Raw genomic sequence first — 15626 nt, 5'->3', positions numbered from 1 at the left:
TGAGCCACACACCACAAGCAACAACAACTAGCTCCAGGACAGTGACAGTCAGCCTCTTGATTCTAGTTTGTTCCCAGGGTCCAATCAGTATTCTGACAAGAGAGATCTGAGAAACACTCTAAGCTTCTACAACTAAACCTTCAAGATGTAAGCTGTTTTTGAGTAGTTTCACTAACTTGGGCCCAGAAGTCAAGGCCAGCACAGGGGTGCAAAGCAGAAAGTCCCCAGCACCTTCTCTAGAGTTTGTATACAAGGCTGATCTGAGGGCGGACTAGAAGTCATTGAGAAGGAAAAGGTAGAGGGCAAAGATGGCAGTAGGCAGATAACAGGCAGGCTGACTCTAAAGCACGGAAAAAGCATCAAGGATGCTCAAGAGAGAGCTGGCAAAAGGATAAATGGGTATGGCTGTGATGGTGAGCTAGCCCGCCTAAGGAAAGTGACAGGTACTGAACCCAAAGGACTCTGAACCGGTTGCCAGTGAGTGGACACAACTTTGAGATACAATGAGGGAGGACAGCATTATTGAGGAGAGGATAAGCCTGGCATCCTGGGTCCTCTGCTGTCTTAGGTCCCACGATTCTTTCAGACCATAGGGTCCTATCCGCTCCTCTAGTCTTTAAGGATGTCTACTTTTCTGCTACCAGCTCCATGATCCAATAGTCGCTGTAAGAAGAACCTTACCCCCGCTTTCCATTCTGCAATTGGCTGGAGCAGTTATTCCTTATTCCTATAGCAACTAACTTACCACCACTCCTACTGAATATCTTCCCAGTGATGGGCACAGACTGGTCAGACTTTCTCCAGATCATCTGGGCATACACTGCTTAAAGTTCACTGACAGCAGGCTCTTTTGTACAGGGAAATATCATAAACACAGGGACCTGGATATTCAGAGGTCAATTCTTTTTTTTTTTTTTTTTTTTTTTTTTTTTTTTTTTTTTTTGGTTTCTCGAGACAGGGTTTTTCTGTGTAGCCCTGGCTGTCCTGGAACTCACTCTGTAGACCAGGCTGGCCTTGAACTCAGAAATCCGCCTGGCTCTGCCTCCCAAGTGCTGGGATTAAAGGTGTGTGCCACCACTGCTCTGCTCAAAGTTCAATTCTTGCCTGATGCAGAGTCATCTCAACATAGGAGCGGCCATCTGAAAGCACTGAGAAGGTAGGTGAGGCTATGCCATTGCCCATTCCCTCACACCATCATCCAAACAACAGAGCGATGTCAATCTCTCCGATGAAGAGTTAAATGCAGGCTGAGTCGTCACCAGATTGAATTAGCACTTTCTTTGACTGTTTTTTTTTTCACAGTGCTAATGAAGACCAGTGAGACCCTCTAATTGAATCCCCCCTGTTTCAAGCTGTACATTCCTTTCATGCTAATCTGAGAATAGCGATGCTTGAAAACTCTTCTACAGATGGCTCAACTCCATGCAAGACTTCTCCAGACAGGGCACACTAGTAGTTCTGTGCAGAGCTGTTTCCGCTGTGGATGGCTCTTCTCTCATTACACATGATCACACTTGTTCCTGGCTCTCAAGGCCCCCACAAAGCCAGCTGGATTCTTCTTGTAAGCCACAAACCGAGCTCAACTTTAGCTTCTCTGCTGGGCTATCTGCCTCCTAGGGTCACAGAAGTCAATGTACGAGTTGACAAATGATGCCTATCAGAAAGTGCCTTCCCAGTGGGGAAAGATGCCAAGGCAGGGATGCTCTCATCCCTCCCTCACCAATCCTCCACTCACACCTAGAGGGGTAAGATTCATGCCACAGTGGAAAATGCTCCGACTCCATGACAAATGGACCTGGACTGAAATCACAGCTCAGATTCTTACCAACCAAATGTATGCAGAGTCCTAAGTCCCTCTGAGCCCTACCTTCCCTGTCTGTGAAATGGGAAGATTAGTTTTGACCTAGACGATTACATAAGGCACTACACAGTCACAGTGCCTTCAAAGCATTCCAAAAGCAGAGAACACCTCAGACAAGCCTTTCTCCTGATCCGGCGGCAGTAATCAACAACCAGACATGAACCTATCTGGCAAGGAAACATGACCTGACCTGGCCTGAGTCTCCTTACAGACTCTCTTCCACTTCTGTGACTCTTGAAATCAGTCTTGCCACAAATACATTAAAATGACTACAGAGGACAGGCATATGTCACATGTCTTAATCCCAGCACTAGAAGCAGAAGAGGGCAGATCTCTGAGTTCTACCTACAGAGTGAGTTCCAAGACAGCCAGGGCTACATAGAGGACCTTGTCCCAAAATCAAACAAACAAACAAACAAACAAATGAACAATCAAACCAACAAGCAAAATGGCTGAAAAACTACTCCAGACTCTGTTGGGCTTTTACATAGTAGAGTGTATGTACTGTGACTATCACCCTAAAATCCTCAGGCCCTGCAAAGGAGTGGGGAGCTATATAAACCCCTTCTCTAGTCCCCTCCCCAAAGACAGAGGTTTCAGGGCAATCATCAGAGTTATTTAAGCTAAAGATGCTGACAGCCATCTGCCTTATCACCAACCTGGAGAGGGTCTCCGGGTTCCTGGGACCTGCAGCTGGCTCTCAGGAATTCAAGTTGGCATGAGGCTGGGGAGAAGAGTCAAAGCCCAGCCCTTCATGAAAGCCTGCTGCTTGCCTACCCTGAGTGGATCTGGCAGAGGCAATGTGATGCTGTTATTTGGTTGAGCCTCAGGTATAGACATGCCTGAAGATTCCAAACATGCCTCCCAACTCCCCACCTCATTGGGTATCGGGCGCTTTCTCCACCTTCTCCTGGCTTTATCTGCACTGCTTGTGCCCTACGGGCATCCCTAGGGGGATAAATGGCCCAAATATGGCAAACGCTGAAAGAAGGGGGATCTGAGCTTGCGGGAACTTGGACCAATGAGAGGAAAGGATTCTGAGCATTAGGAGGTGCTGAAGATGGGGTGTTCCACAGGTGAACGGGAAGCAAACACGCCACCATCCAGTGGAACAGGTTTGGCATGTTTCTTCTGATGCCATCTCATGGCCCCAGGAGATTTTTATATGGGAAGCCAGTTCTAGTCAATAACAGCAAGTAGTGTTGAGCAATTCCTCTCTTCAAGTCTCTTGGCTCTGGTCACTCATTTTAGGGACTTACTGACGAGCAGTCTATGATCAACTTTCTTAGAGACCCGGGCATCCCAATAAGCTTCCCAGATCTGGTCCTGGATCTGCCCAACACATAGCTCCATCCTGCTACCTCAAGCCACACCTCCCCCCCCAACACACATCAACCATTGGCCAGATGTCCTGATTTCTAACTCTGGTAGCATAAGCTCCATCCCATAGAACAGTGAAGTCTTCCTGAAGTTCCTGGGGAGGATCCCCTATCTACCACATGGAGAACTACATTGTGTATGGCAATCAAACTCAGAAGTCTCCAAAGCCAGGAAAAAGGGGTTGAGCAGTTTGATATCATGTGTGATTAGAGGTTACCCTAGCTCTGGAGCCTTGGAACCCATGGCGAAGCTTGGAAAGCTAAGGCAATACCTTCTTGACCTTTGCATCCAAAAGAAGGCATGCTGAATGGACCACATATCTGCCCTCTCTCTTGGCTTGAATATCTTTAAGGAAATTCTTATCTCCAAGAACTTGGCTGGACTCTCTGACTCTCTATTCTAGACCTACTCAAAGCCAGGAGAAAATTTTATCAGCCAAGCTTGATGCTGTATGCCTATAACCCTAGCCATTATGGAGGGAGGCAAGAGAATTATAAGTTCAAGGCCTCTCTTGAACATAGCAAGTTCAAGGTCCATCTGAGTAGCATTGTCAAACCCTATCTCAAAATAAAAACTAATTGGGACCGGGGGGTGACTGGAGAGATGGCTCGATGGTTAAGAGCACATACTGCTCTTGTTAGAAACCAGAGATCAGTTCTCAGCATCCATGTTATATAGGTTATAACTACCTGTAGTTATACCCTCTAGACTCTATAGGCCCTTGTACTCGTGTGCACACACCCATATGTAGAAACACACACACACAAAATTTTATTAGAAGATCTTAAAGTGGATCGCTGTGATGGAGCAGGAGCAAGGCCCTGGGCTCAACTCCAGCAAGGAGCTGGGAGCCCATAGCAATAAGGGGTTTATATTTTGTGTTGTTTTATTTCGTTTTTTGGGTTGAGTCAGGGTCTCACTAACTCTGGCTGGGCTGAAACTCACTGTGTGGAACAGGAAAATGTCCATCTCCCAGAACCCCACCTCCCTGACTTCCAAGTGCTGGGATTAAAGGTAGGTACTACCACACCCAGCTCATATCAAAGGCTTTTTGAAGAAAGCTGCCACCAGTAGGAGAAGCAACCAGAGATGACTTAAGAGAAGTATCTGTCACCATCACTGGCCTTCCCCAAACTTCAGTAAACCATGAGATGGCCCCGTTCTACTGTTTTCTCTCAAGTGGCTGAGATCTTTAATGTGCCATTCTTGCATCGCTTTTGTTTTGTGCCCCTCCTCCCCCTGCAGCTAGTCTGAACAGCCCATAGTATCTGCCAGAAGCTCCGGGTTCAGGCTTTACCATATCACCATTCCAGAAACCTTGCAGAGAAGAGACTCTCTGGCACCTGGGCTTGACCTCTGGGACCAGAGCCCTATGCAACCTCAGACAAGATCACCACACTTCTCTGTGCCCAAGGAGAGCTTATGGTCTACCACATACTCCTTCAACATAACAACCTGCCTAATATAGAAATTTCTTGAACTAGAAGAGCCTAATTTGTGCTTCTGAGAAAGGGCCAAAAAAAATACACCTCATAAAAAGAGAACCCAGTTCAATTTCCAGGGTGGTTCCAACTTTATCTCCCCCCAATGCTTCTGCACCTACAAGTCTACGCACATGTTCAGAGAAACCACAAGCCTAAGGGTCTGGTAACTGGGGACCTGCCTGGGGAATCCCACATACTTTTCAGACTCTCAGGTCTAAATCCTCAGAAGGGGAGTGATTCTGATGCTCTAAGGCCTCTGGGAGCCTCCGATTTGGAAGAGTAACCATCTATAGTTGAGAGCTCAAGAGAAGTGGAGACTTCCAGCACTAGAAATTGAACATTGTAAATGTCCCTTCCCTAGCCACATAAAGAGATGTTTATAAATGACTGATACCAGGTACCAAGACTCCCAAGTGCAAAACAGACCTTGTGTACTGCTCCCAAAATATACTCCACAAATCCCCTCTGTGGTTTCCAAGGGCAGATGATATCATCATTTCCAAAAGATGACTCTGGACTCTGGGGCTACAAGCCCCAGCCCAGCAGCTGGAAAGGAGTCTCCATTGGAGGCATTCAGGACACGGAAGAGGAAGTAAGAGCTGACCCCTGGCCAGTGGCCTTGTTTTAGAGAGGAAACCTCCTTCATCTTGGAAACTGCAGGGAAGCCAAAACTCAGTTTGAACTCCCTGGGCATGAGGGCTGCAGAGAAAGGGGGCCAGGATGGGATCAGAAACTGAGCCTGCAGGAGGCTGCCCGACGGAGGCCTTCACAGAGGATCCGCTTAGAGAAAATGCTGGAGGCAAAATCTGTGGATTTCATGGGCCAGTAAGACTTCAAATATTGAAATTTGAGGAACCAATGTAAGGCTGCCAAGCTTTTGTTTTTTGCCAAATAAGGAAATCATAAAGCCCAACTACCGTCTCTTCTCACTGTCCACCCAGAAAAGACAGAAAGCTGTAACCTCAGGATACTTTAATACATCTCTCATCACAAGAGAAGTCCTTCACACGAAATACAGTTTGCTTTCAAAAAGAAGAAGAGGAGGAAGAGGGAAAAGAAGAGAAGGAGGAGGAGGAGAAGGAGAGGAAAAGGAAGAAAGGAAGGAAGGAAAGGAAAGGAAGAAGGAAGGAAAGGAAGAAAGGAAGAAAGAAAGAAAGAAAGAAAGAAAGAAAGAAAGAAAGAAAGAAAGAAAGAAAGAAAGAAAGAAAGAGGAAGGAAGGAAGGAAGGAAGGAAGGAAGGAAGGAAGGAAGGAAGGAAGGAAGAGAAAAAGAAAAGTACATTCTCTTTGCTTTTCTCAATTCATCTTATCTGCCATAGGCCAAAACTTGAAAACTTGGGACTCAAAGGGCAGATGACCTCTCTATGACTGTTTTTAATTTGAGCATAAGAGTTAAGAAAAAAGATCCTAAACTTTGGAGATTTTGGCCTCCCTTGGTGCAGGCCATGGGTGGGGGTGGAAACCACAAGCATGTTAACTTAGCCTCTGGGAAGATACCACGCCAACTACAGAGCACCAGGAAGGGTTTGGTAACTTTATGATTTAATGTTCACCGAGGCTCCCTCTCCACCCTGGATCCCCAGGCTTCTATGAGACTCTAATTTTATTGTCCTCTTTACATTTTAAATAATTCAAGTTGAAGACAGAAAGACAATTTGGCTGAGGTGATAAATAATAACTGAGATATTCAGTAGGCTGTGGGCGTGGCTGTGAGCATCCCATCAGCAAGACACCGTTGGAGGCCACAGAGTAGGGCTTCTCCACCCTAAGGAGCGGTTTCTACACTTGGCTGGGGTGGGGGTGGGGGGTGGGGTGAACCAGCAGAGGGAGGCACATAAAGAATGGAGCTGAGGGACCAGAGGGACATGCACCAGGACCAGCGTGTGATTAGGAACTGGGTTAGGGACTGGATCATGAGTTTGCTGATTCTCACAGGGAGCAGCCAGAGTGGACACACATTGCTGTGGCTCTGAGCTGGAATACTGATACAACCAATGATTGTTGCTGCTGCCTGTGGTCCAGAACCCTACACGGAGGCTTCTACCAATCAATCAACACTGGAAATTCTATTTAGAAGAAGCCGGTGACATAAATGAGAAATATTTTTCTTTAAATTCCCACAATTTAAAAAATAACCACACCACACAAACTGCTAATTACACTGTTACTGAGGGGCAGTATGCTTGGCCCATCCTATCCCCACCTCATGGCACTGAGTTCCTGGGTTCAAAATGTTTTTGCCAGATTCACACTGCCTATCACACACTCACACACCAATTTCCTCAAAGGCAGCAGGCAACCCTGGTTTTCTCCTCCAGATTACATCTCCACAGGGAGCAGAGAACTCCTGGGCAGTTGCAACTTTAGAACATCCCCCAGCACCCCCTGTTATTCATTTCCAACCACTCCAGGTCTGTCTCTAGCTCTTCTAATGCATATCTCATCACGCCCAAATCTACTTTTCAAAACCCACCTCCATGTTCTCACTGAGCCCCATTCATCCCGGCCCACCCACCATCCCAGCCAGATCCCGGCTAAATCCTGTCTCACAGCATGTACTGCCCACAAGACCGGTTACCGCTCAAATGGGCCCTGGCAGCAAACCAAAGCCGCCTGCCCATCAGCCTCTCTTAGGGAGTCTGCCGAGTTCTGCCTCTTGCGGCTTGATAACACGCAAACCCAGAACAGCATTCAGCCAGCCTCACCCTCCGCCACTAATCACTTTCCCGTCCAAATATCTGTATCCAGGCATAATGCCAGCCCCACCCACCTAAGGCACTGGCCTCCCTCCTGCCCTGCACTGAGAAGAAAGTGCTCCTGGCATTTGTCTCTCACAGCTCTGACTCTCCCTGCTGGTTCAAAGTAACTGTACATGGAGATCATGCCGGAAGCCATTGGTTAGTTTAGCTACACCAGAAGGGAGCCAAGTGCCTGCCATGCCAAAGCTCTCCCGGAGACATGAGTTCACTGGACACTCCACTACAGACCCACCTCTGTAAGGCCTCTCTCTGATCCCTTACTCCAAGTACATCGATATCCGTATTTCACTCCAAAAATGAGATAGCTCCATGGAAGGCCCCAAGGACGAGGGATCCAGGATCATATTTGTTAGGAGAAAAGTGGGGACACCTGAAAGGGAGAGGGGGTAAGGGAGACTTGCATCCTTGCCATGAATGGACACCCCTTTACAGTGACATAGTCCTCTCTCTGGTGTTCTCTGGAAGGTTTGGGTAGCCCCAGTCCTTCCTAGCTAACACCTCCAAGCTCCCTAATTTTACCTTTCATGCTGAGAGTTAGAGCCCAGCTGAGAGACGCAGAGCACTCGCTGACTGAGAAGAGGAGAAGCAGCACTCCTGTTCCAAGAAAAGTGCCCATGGTGGCAGCTGTGACAGCTGCCTTGGCTTCAGCTCCCATGAGAAAGAAAAGGAGCCTGGGATGAAGAATTTCCCCTGGCCTTCAGGCAAGGCTCTCACATCAGAGCTCTTGCTCTCCCCTCCCTCCAGTGCTAACTGAAGAAACACTGGCTGAAAACCCAAGAGAAGAACTCTGAAAAGGTGATATGTGGAGTCTGGAGCTGCAGGTTGGCTGGGTCCTACATAACCAAGGAGGGCCCTGCTCCCCGGCCTGCCGCCGCCTACTGCCCGCCTTGCCTTCTGGTGCTCCTGGCTTGCTCCCTAGTAGCAGACAGCCCCCTAGCTGCAGTAGCTACTGAAAGCAAGCCCAGCCAACTGAGCAAGCACACAGACAGTCCTGCCAGGAGCTGTCTACCACTTTCTCAACCCCAATGCCCACCAGCATTTCAGGTCCTGGTACCAAAGTGGTCACAGCCATAACAATGCAGGCCAAACTTCCAGATTAGGAGCAAAGATTTTGGGATTCTTTTTTTTTTTTTAAATTGTTCTGGTAGAAGATGTGGGTCTGACATACAGAAGTTTTTAAATACACCTTTCTCTCCTCTCCTTCTCCAATGTTCTGCATAGCACCCTCAGAGGGCCACCCCCTTCCCTTATGTTGGCACAGACAACTCAATCAGGAAACGTGAAAACGGCAAAAGATGGTAGCAGTCATGGTGACAAATGTAGAAGCCAGAAATGGAATGGCCTGGCAAAGCTGGAGAGGGCCTGCCAGCCTGACTTGGCATCCTTGGTTGGCAGAAGGGAAAGAGAAAGCTTTAAAGCCTGATACTCTTACTTGCTGACTTTGGGGAATGGTCCCTTGACTTCTAAGTCTAAATGTCTTCATCTGTAAAATGATGTTAGCGATGCTACCTCAGGGTACCGGTTCAATAAGAGAAGGTGTTGCAGGCAGGAGGTGTACATCAGACACTCAGCAGGTACCCACTGTCCCTCCCCATCACAATGCCACACCCAACTTTATTGCTTTTCTTCTGACTCAGGAGAGACCAGTCAACGACCTTACTATTTACTGTTCCCTCAAGGCTTGGTTTCCTGTTTCTCCATCCACTTTCTGACAGCCAGCCTGGTGACCTCTGGAGTGTCCCTGGCCCAGTCGGCACAATGCAATGTTTCATGTCTGCTGGGGGAAATCTTTGATCTGTAGGCCAAGGTGACAGACTCAGGTGGCTGACCTCCCTGCCGCTGTCTCTCACGGGCTCCTCTTCAGGCTCCACGCTTGATCTCCAGGAGCACAACTTCCTATTCAGCATTTCCAGGAGGGCAGCCAGGCTTCTTCTTAAACTTAGCCTTTCTAAAGTCAAATGAAGCTTACCCACCCTCTGACAATGGTTGATATGGCATGGTCTCCAAGAGATAGTGAGTGGAAGGTGAAGTGAATTTAGCATTCTACTATTTGAATTCAAATAATGGGGCGAGTGAATGGAGACCCCAAGAACTTGTGCATTCGGAATAAATGTCCTCCCAATGAGCTTCATCCCCAATACTGGGTTAAAAATGATTATGACTACTGAGATGGTTAGAACTGAAGTCAACAAATGTTAGGTTAAAGGGTAGATGTCTGCCTCCAGGGCACAGTCTCCATCGCACCAAATCAGCATTCCCAGGGTGGGAGAGCAGTAGACAGACAGAAATGGGACAGCATGGGAGTGTCCACAAAAGTCTCACTAAGACCTGAATTTCAGATAGTTTTTATATGTACAAAATAGTGTTCAAGGGCTAGAGACATGCATGGCTCAGTGGTTAAGAGCCCTGGCTGCTCTGGTAGAGGACCAGGGTTCATTTCCCAGCACCCACAGAGCTGCTGACAAAATGATAATCTAGTTTTGGTGGGTTTCCAGGTTTTTAAAATATAAACACCACTGTTACCTTACAGAGCACACAGAATTAGATAGTAGGCTGTGTTTAGCTCACAATCATACTTAGCTGACCCACTCCTTAACTTAGTGTATCTTCAGTATCCTAGGAAGAGCACAGTATGCACAGGTAATGAAGGCCATTCTAAGGGGACTGGGGTAGATCTGAGGTAGGCAAAAGGGAGATTTGTTATGGAATAATCTCTCTCTCTCTTTCTCTCTCTCTCTCTCTCTCTCTCTCTCTCTCTCTCCCACACACACCCAGCACCCACATGAAAAACTGGGCATTGGTGACACGAAACTGTAACCCTAACACTGGCATGGTAGGAACTGGTAGCTCCCAGTGATTTGCTGCTCAGTCTGAGCAGCCCGGATGGGAAGTCCCAAGTTCATTAAAAAGCCTCTTCCCAATAATGATAATAATAATAATAACAATAATAATAAAGAGAAGTGACTAAAGACTACACAGGACAATGACCTCTGCCCCCCCCATGCATGCACACCAGCGAGCATGCCTGCATGCACACCAGCACAAATACACTCAACACACACACATTAAATTGAATAAAACTGAATATTATGCCTTTTCCTGCTTCCCAACATGAAAGCGGTCAGACTACACTGTTGGTGGGATTACTTGTTTCCTAGTCTCCCTCCCTCCCTCCACTCCCTTCGTTTGTCAACCCCGCCCCCTTCCCACCCCAAGAGAGAGTTCCTGAGCTTGGAAGAGAGGAACAGCAGGCAGGCCTTTGTCAGGTTCTGTCCTCTGGAGGTATCCATTCCCTCCTGGCTTGGGGGAAAACAGGCCAAAAGCCATCCAGCCCCAAATGCTCACATCTCGGCCACCAGAGGAGGACAAGTGTGGCCTGTCCCTGGCTCAGCTGCCTGCCTTCAGCCTCTGCAGGAGCCAGGTTGCAGGGCTCACAGCAGGTTGCAGCCCTCAGGAGTACCTGAGGCTGACCACTGCCTGAGCAACACAAATGCAATATAGACCTGGGGTCTGGCAATCCTCTGCACAGCCTAGCTCTGGAACAAGCATTTGGCTGGTTCAGCCAGGAGGACAGGGAGCAGGGTTGGGGGTCTTCTGTCCAGAGTCCCACCCAGTCCTATTCCTCACAAATGCACTGAAGAGTGCTTAGATTGGCACAAAAAGAAAGGCAAATGGACGTGCAGGCAGCCCCAAGCCATGAGGAGCAAATGACCAGCATGTCCTTTAGTGTGAGTGTCCTCTCAGGGGCTTGGAAACATTTCCAAGCAGAGCCCTTCAGTCACTTCCAAACTCAGCTTCAACTCCTGGGTGCTCCTGGCTGTCTGGGCAACTGGAGCTCTAGGTCCCCAATGATGGAGTGTGGCTGAAGTTCCCATGGGCTCCCTCTCCACACTGCTTCACAAAGATGGCTGCACCCACCATGGCTGTCCCCCACCACAGTGCACAGTGGCCTGTCAGACCCAGCACTTTTCAGCTCACCTGGCTTAGGGACTCTGTGGACACTGGGATGTCCTGCCGGTTTCCCAAGAGGGGAGATCTTAGCCTGGGGTTTGGAGTGCACACATTAAACCTCCTGCTTCTTCCTCTCTTCTGTCATTAACAAGAGGGCTGTAGGACCAGAGGAATCGCCAGTGCTCTGCCTGAGAGACACTTGCTCTCGGGTGGCTGTCCTAAGGAACGCCCTGCACTACCCACACTTTGTCTGTGGGTATCTTCTGGGAGCTGTGGTCATTAGCAGGGAGAGCCGTGTGGGTGTCTAATTAAGCAATCAACAGCAAATGCAAAACCGGTTCAAGCTGCCTGCTGACAGGCACCCAGGAGCCTCTCACAGACAGCTCCCTCTCCCCCAGCTTCCTGGAAAGGTCCCTGTTGTTTGCCTGACTGCAGAGAAGTGTCCCGAGCTGCCCTCCTACTATCCGCTGGCACAGACTTCACACTCCCACAGGGTGCAATTTCTGCAGCTCACAGTATTAATCGGGCTCCTAGAAATGTGGGCCTGGCAACCCTCCTAGGTGGGCAAGTGAAGGGGTCCAGAGAAACAGCCTTCTGGGAGGCAGCTTCCTTGTCTGGCCTTTCTCCGTGGCTCCAGGGCCCTGTCTGGCCACTCTGGCATGTTAGAGTGAGGACATGTGGGTGTGCTCAAGACCATGATGAGATGGCTGGAGTGGGCAGCAGCTGTTCCTTCTAACTGAGACGACTGGGGAGAGCACCTGGCTCGCCCTGTCCTATTTCACCTTTTAAATGGAATGCCCCATCTGCTCTGGGAGCCGGGGAAGAGGGGAAGAGGGGGAGGGTCCCTGTAAAGAGAAGTTTTCCTTTCTTTTCTTTTCTTTTCTTTTCTTTTCTTTTCTTTTTTTAAGAGTCTGAGGTCTCCCGAATCCTATCCAACACTTGTCCACGAAATAAGGAGGGGAAATAGTCTGTTAGCAAAACCACAGGGGCACATGGGAAAGACTAGACTAGCTCTACCTACCGGGTCACCATTGCCCCTAGCTTAAATCAATCAAAGCAATGAACAGATACCTGCCACTGTCCTGTAGCAACGCATACCCTAAGCAAGGAGTAAGATATATTCAACCCCTTAACCTCATGCCCTGTGCTCTCCCTGGGCCACATCCCATCTTCCTTGTGCCTTTATCTCTCCGTGCAGAGGCCTTTACCCACCTATGACCTGTCTTACAGTGAAGCCAGAGGCAGAGATGCCTGTATTGATACCTAGGGTAGGGGTGGGGGCTCCAAAGGGACAGTGCCTAGGCCACAACTGGGGACAAGAGATAAGCTGTGCTTCAGGGACAAATCCAGGGCTTGTAATTCTTCAGGGCTCCCGCCCCCACCAGCCCACACCCTCCTTGCCCTCATGCCCTCTCAAGCTCTGCCGGTTCTGCTCGGGACTCTGGAGCACACTCTGGTTCTGCCATGATCTGTGGTTCTTTCCTGAAGAAAGCAGAGCGTGACTTCTATTTCTAACCACTGGGCCCTGTCCAGCCACCCTAACTAGAGAAGCTGGATCATACCGGCCACAAGTTGATACCATGAAGGGCTTGAAATGGATCACAGGAGAGAGTTTATTACCCTGTCATTAAGCTTTACAACTAAAGAAACTTCCTCCAGGAAGGAGGGTGGGGTTAACACCTATTTTCACAAGGTACTGTCTGGCTCAGAAAATCTCAAACATTTCCCCTTCCTCCTTGCCCACCATGCCAATACTAAACTCATCCATTTGAAATCTTAGGCCCTGATATAGTTCTCTCCTGAGAGGCTCTACCAGTGCCTGACAAATACAGCCAACCATTGGACTGAGCACAGGGTCCCCAATGGAGGAGCTAGAGCAAGGACCCAAGGAGCTGAAGGGGGTTGCGACCCCATAGGAGGAACAATAATATGAACCAACCAGTAAACCCAGAGCTCCCAGGGACTAAACCACCAACCAAAGAGTACACATGGATGGACCCATGGCTCCAGCCCCATATGTAGCAGAGGATGGCCTTGTCGGTCATCAATGGGAGGAGAGGCCCTTGGTCCTGTGAAGGCTCCATGCCCCAATGTAGGGGAATGACAGGACCAGGAAGCAGTAGTGGGTGGGTTGGTGAGCAGTGGGAGTGGGGAAGTGGTAGGGGGCTTTCCCTGTGCTGGGATAACAAGCGTACACCACCCATATTTTCCCGAGTCGACCAGCTGACACGTGGATAATGAATGTGTATCAGCTCTCTCCTCATCTTCCAAACGCTCTGCGTGTGAGTGTTCTAAGCAGCCGAATGGAACATAGCATCTTCATGTCTCCTCAAGGGACCTTGAGATTTCTATCCTACCGCCTGCAATGATTTTCTTCCCTTTTCCACTGGGTGGACCATCTCTCAGCCATTAGAGAAAGCTGCCTTTTAAAGTGGCGGATTCTAGCCACATCGATCATCTTGTAACCAGAAAAATACTTCTCCATCCCAGAGAGAGGTGGGCCCCAAATCTCCTAGGAAAAGGCAGTAGACAATGATTTTGGCTGAGCTCAAATGCCAGTTCCTCTAGGAATTCTCTCCAGCTGTTCAGACCCCAGAAGTCCCTACCATGCTGAAATGGCCACACCTCAGTCATTTATTTCGTGGGCACGCCCTAAGCAGCCATAGTGAGGCATCTCCATCTTTGACATGGATACAGACAAAATAAATGAAGGAAGCATCCTCTCACTGGGGGCAATAGTGACAGCTAGAGGGGTGGAGCCAAGAGGTGCTCAGGTGTACATCGTGGAAGCAGTGAAGAGGCACAAGCGCATTGCAGGGTAGGGGTAACAGAGGATGGCAGAGGGCAATAGGCATGGACACTGCACTCTGCTGGACATGCTCCACAGTTAGGACCACTGTCAATCCCCACACAGGAGTGCTGGGAAGGCACTGGGAGGCCACTGTGGGTCCCACAGTGTAGATGACATACAAAATGCTAGCGTCTCATGCATCAGTAGACCTCCGCTGCCTGTGTGCTCCCTCCCCACAGGAAGAATGGGCTCCATCAAGGGCAGCTAGAGCGCTGAGATATTTTCCTAACTTCTAAAACTCATGAACAGAGGAGAATGGTGGGAAGACACCCAGGTTGGGTGACCATGGCTTTCGTGATAACAGAATGAAAAGAGGCTACTGGAGCATTCCTGAACCCACAAGAAACCCACACTGAACTAGGGAGATAGCTGTGGGACACGAAGAACAAGGACACAGGAGACGCTCACCAAGCCCCCAATGTCAGCACGGGATGTCTGGAGTGGGGCTTTCTCTACATAACCGGGAGCTGGCTCAGCCCCTAGGCAGAGCTTTTCCTTCCTCCCTACTCTAGGGATGACAACTTAGCTAACAAGTTCCAGAAAAATGAAAGAATCTTCTGGAAAGGCACAGTCTCCTCTGCTTCCCCTCTTCCCTACGCTGCCAAGCACTGCTTTGATCCTTGTATGGACGGCTAAGATTTAAACCCATTCCCAGAACACTGGGGAAGTTAAGACAGACATCAACCTTACTAACATAAACTCATTCCGCATCTAAGTGTGATGGAACGCACCTGCGATCCCCGCACTGGGAGGCTGACGTGGGAGGAGGGAGAGTTCTAGGCTAGCCTGAGCTATACACTTAAGACCCTGTCTCAGAAAACCAAGGCCTGGGGACACTGCTTGGGAGTGGTAATGCTTGCCCACCACATCCATGTTGCTAGGTTCAACCTTCATCACCACACAACAGACAGACAAACACTCCTCCCTGGAAAAGTCAGCATAACTAAAATGTCACTACAAAGCAGAGAGACAGAGGGAAGTCACGGTCTTTTGTGCCACACATGGCTGTCCCCACAGTGGGAATTGCTCCATTGATCTGGGGCTAAAGCACAGAGGTGCCAAATGGTGACCCAAGAGAGAAAGAGCATGACCCTGTGACCCCGTCTCTCTCTTAAACACTCCCATCCATCATGGGGGACCTGCTGCTGACAGAAGCCAAAGCACCAACCACAGACCTGAGCTGGAGGCTCTTTCCAGCCTTGTCCAAAGCCACAAACATCTCTACACCTCTCTCCCTAAACTCAAAAGAGCTCAATCTAAACCTGAGGTACCACGGGCAAGCAAGACACCACTTGGTTCTCAAGAGTAGCTCTGGACACTTCCCAGCCGTGGTAAACCTCA

The 15626-nt window shown here is 49.1% G+C and overlaps 1 protein-coding gene across 10 annotated transcripts in view; it reads right to left on the bottom strand.

Annotated features, from left to right (window-relative positions):
* Plekha6 (pleckstrin homology domain containing A6) overlaps positions 1 to 15626 on the bottom strand; it is a 140035-nt gene that overhangs the window by 68511 nt on the left and 55898 nt on the right. Inside the window, exon 1 of one of the 10 annotated variants that reach the window (XM_029481855.2) lies at positions 11462 to 11660. The exons of 8 other annotated variants lie outside the window; for them this stretch is intronic. The gene's annotated coding sequence lies outside the window, so the exon portion shown is untranslated. Of the gene's footprint in view, positions 1 to 7715; positions 7790 to 11461; positions 11661 to 15626 lie in introns of those variants that run through there. One more of the 10 variants, XM_029481858.2, reaches the window with a different exon arrangement.

Source organism: Mus caroli, unplaced genomic scaffold (assembly GCF_978045245.1).
Source record: "Mus caroli unplaced genomic scaffold, Mus_caroli_1 scaffold_1, whole genome shotgun sequence".
In the NCBI taxonomy this organism is placed as follows: Eukaryota; Metazoa; Chordata; class Mammalia; order Rodentia; family Muridae; genus Mus; species Mus caroli.
Note: the sequence above shows the minus strand (reverse complement) of the source record. Positions and strands in the feature narration are given on the sequence as shown.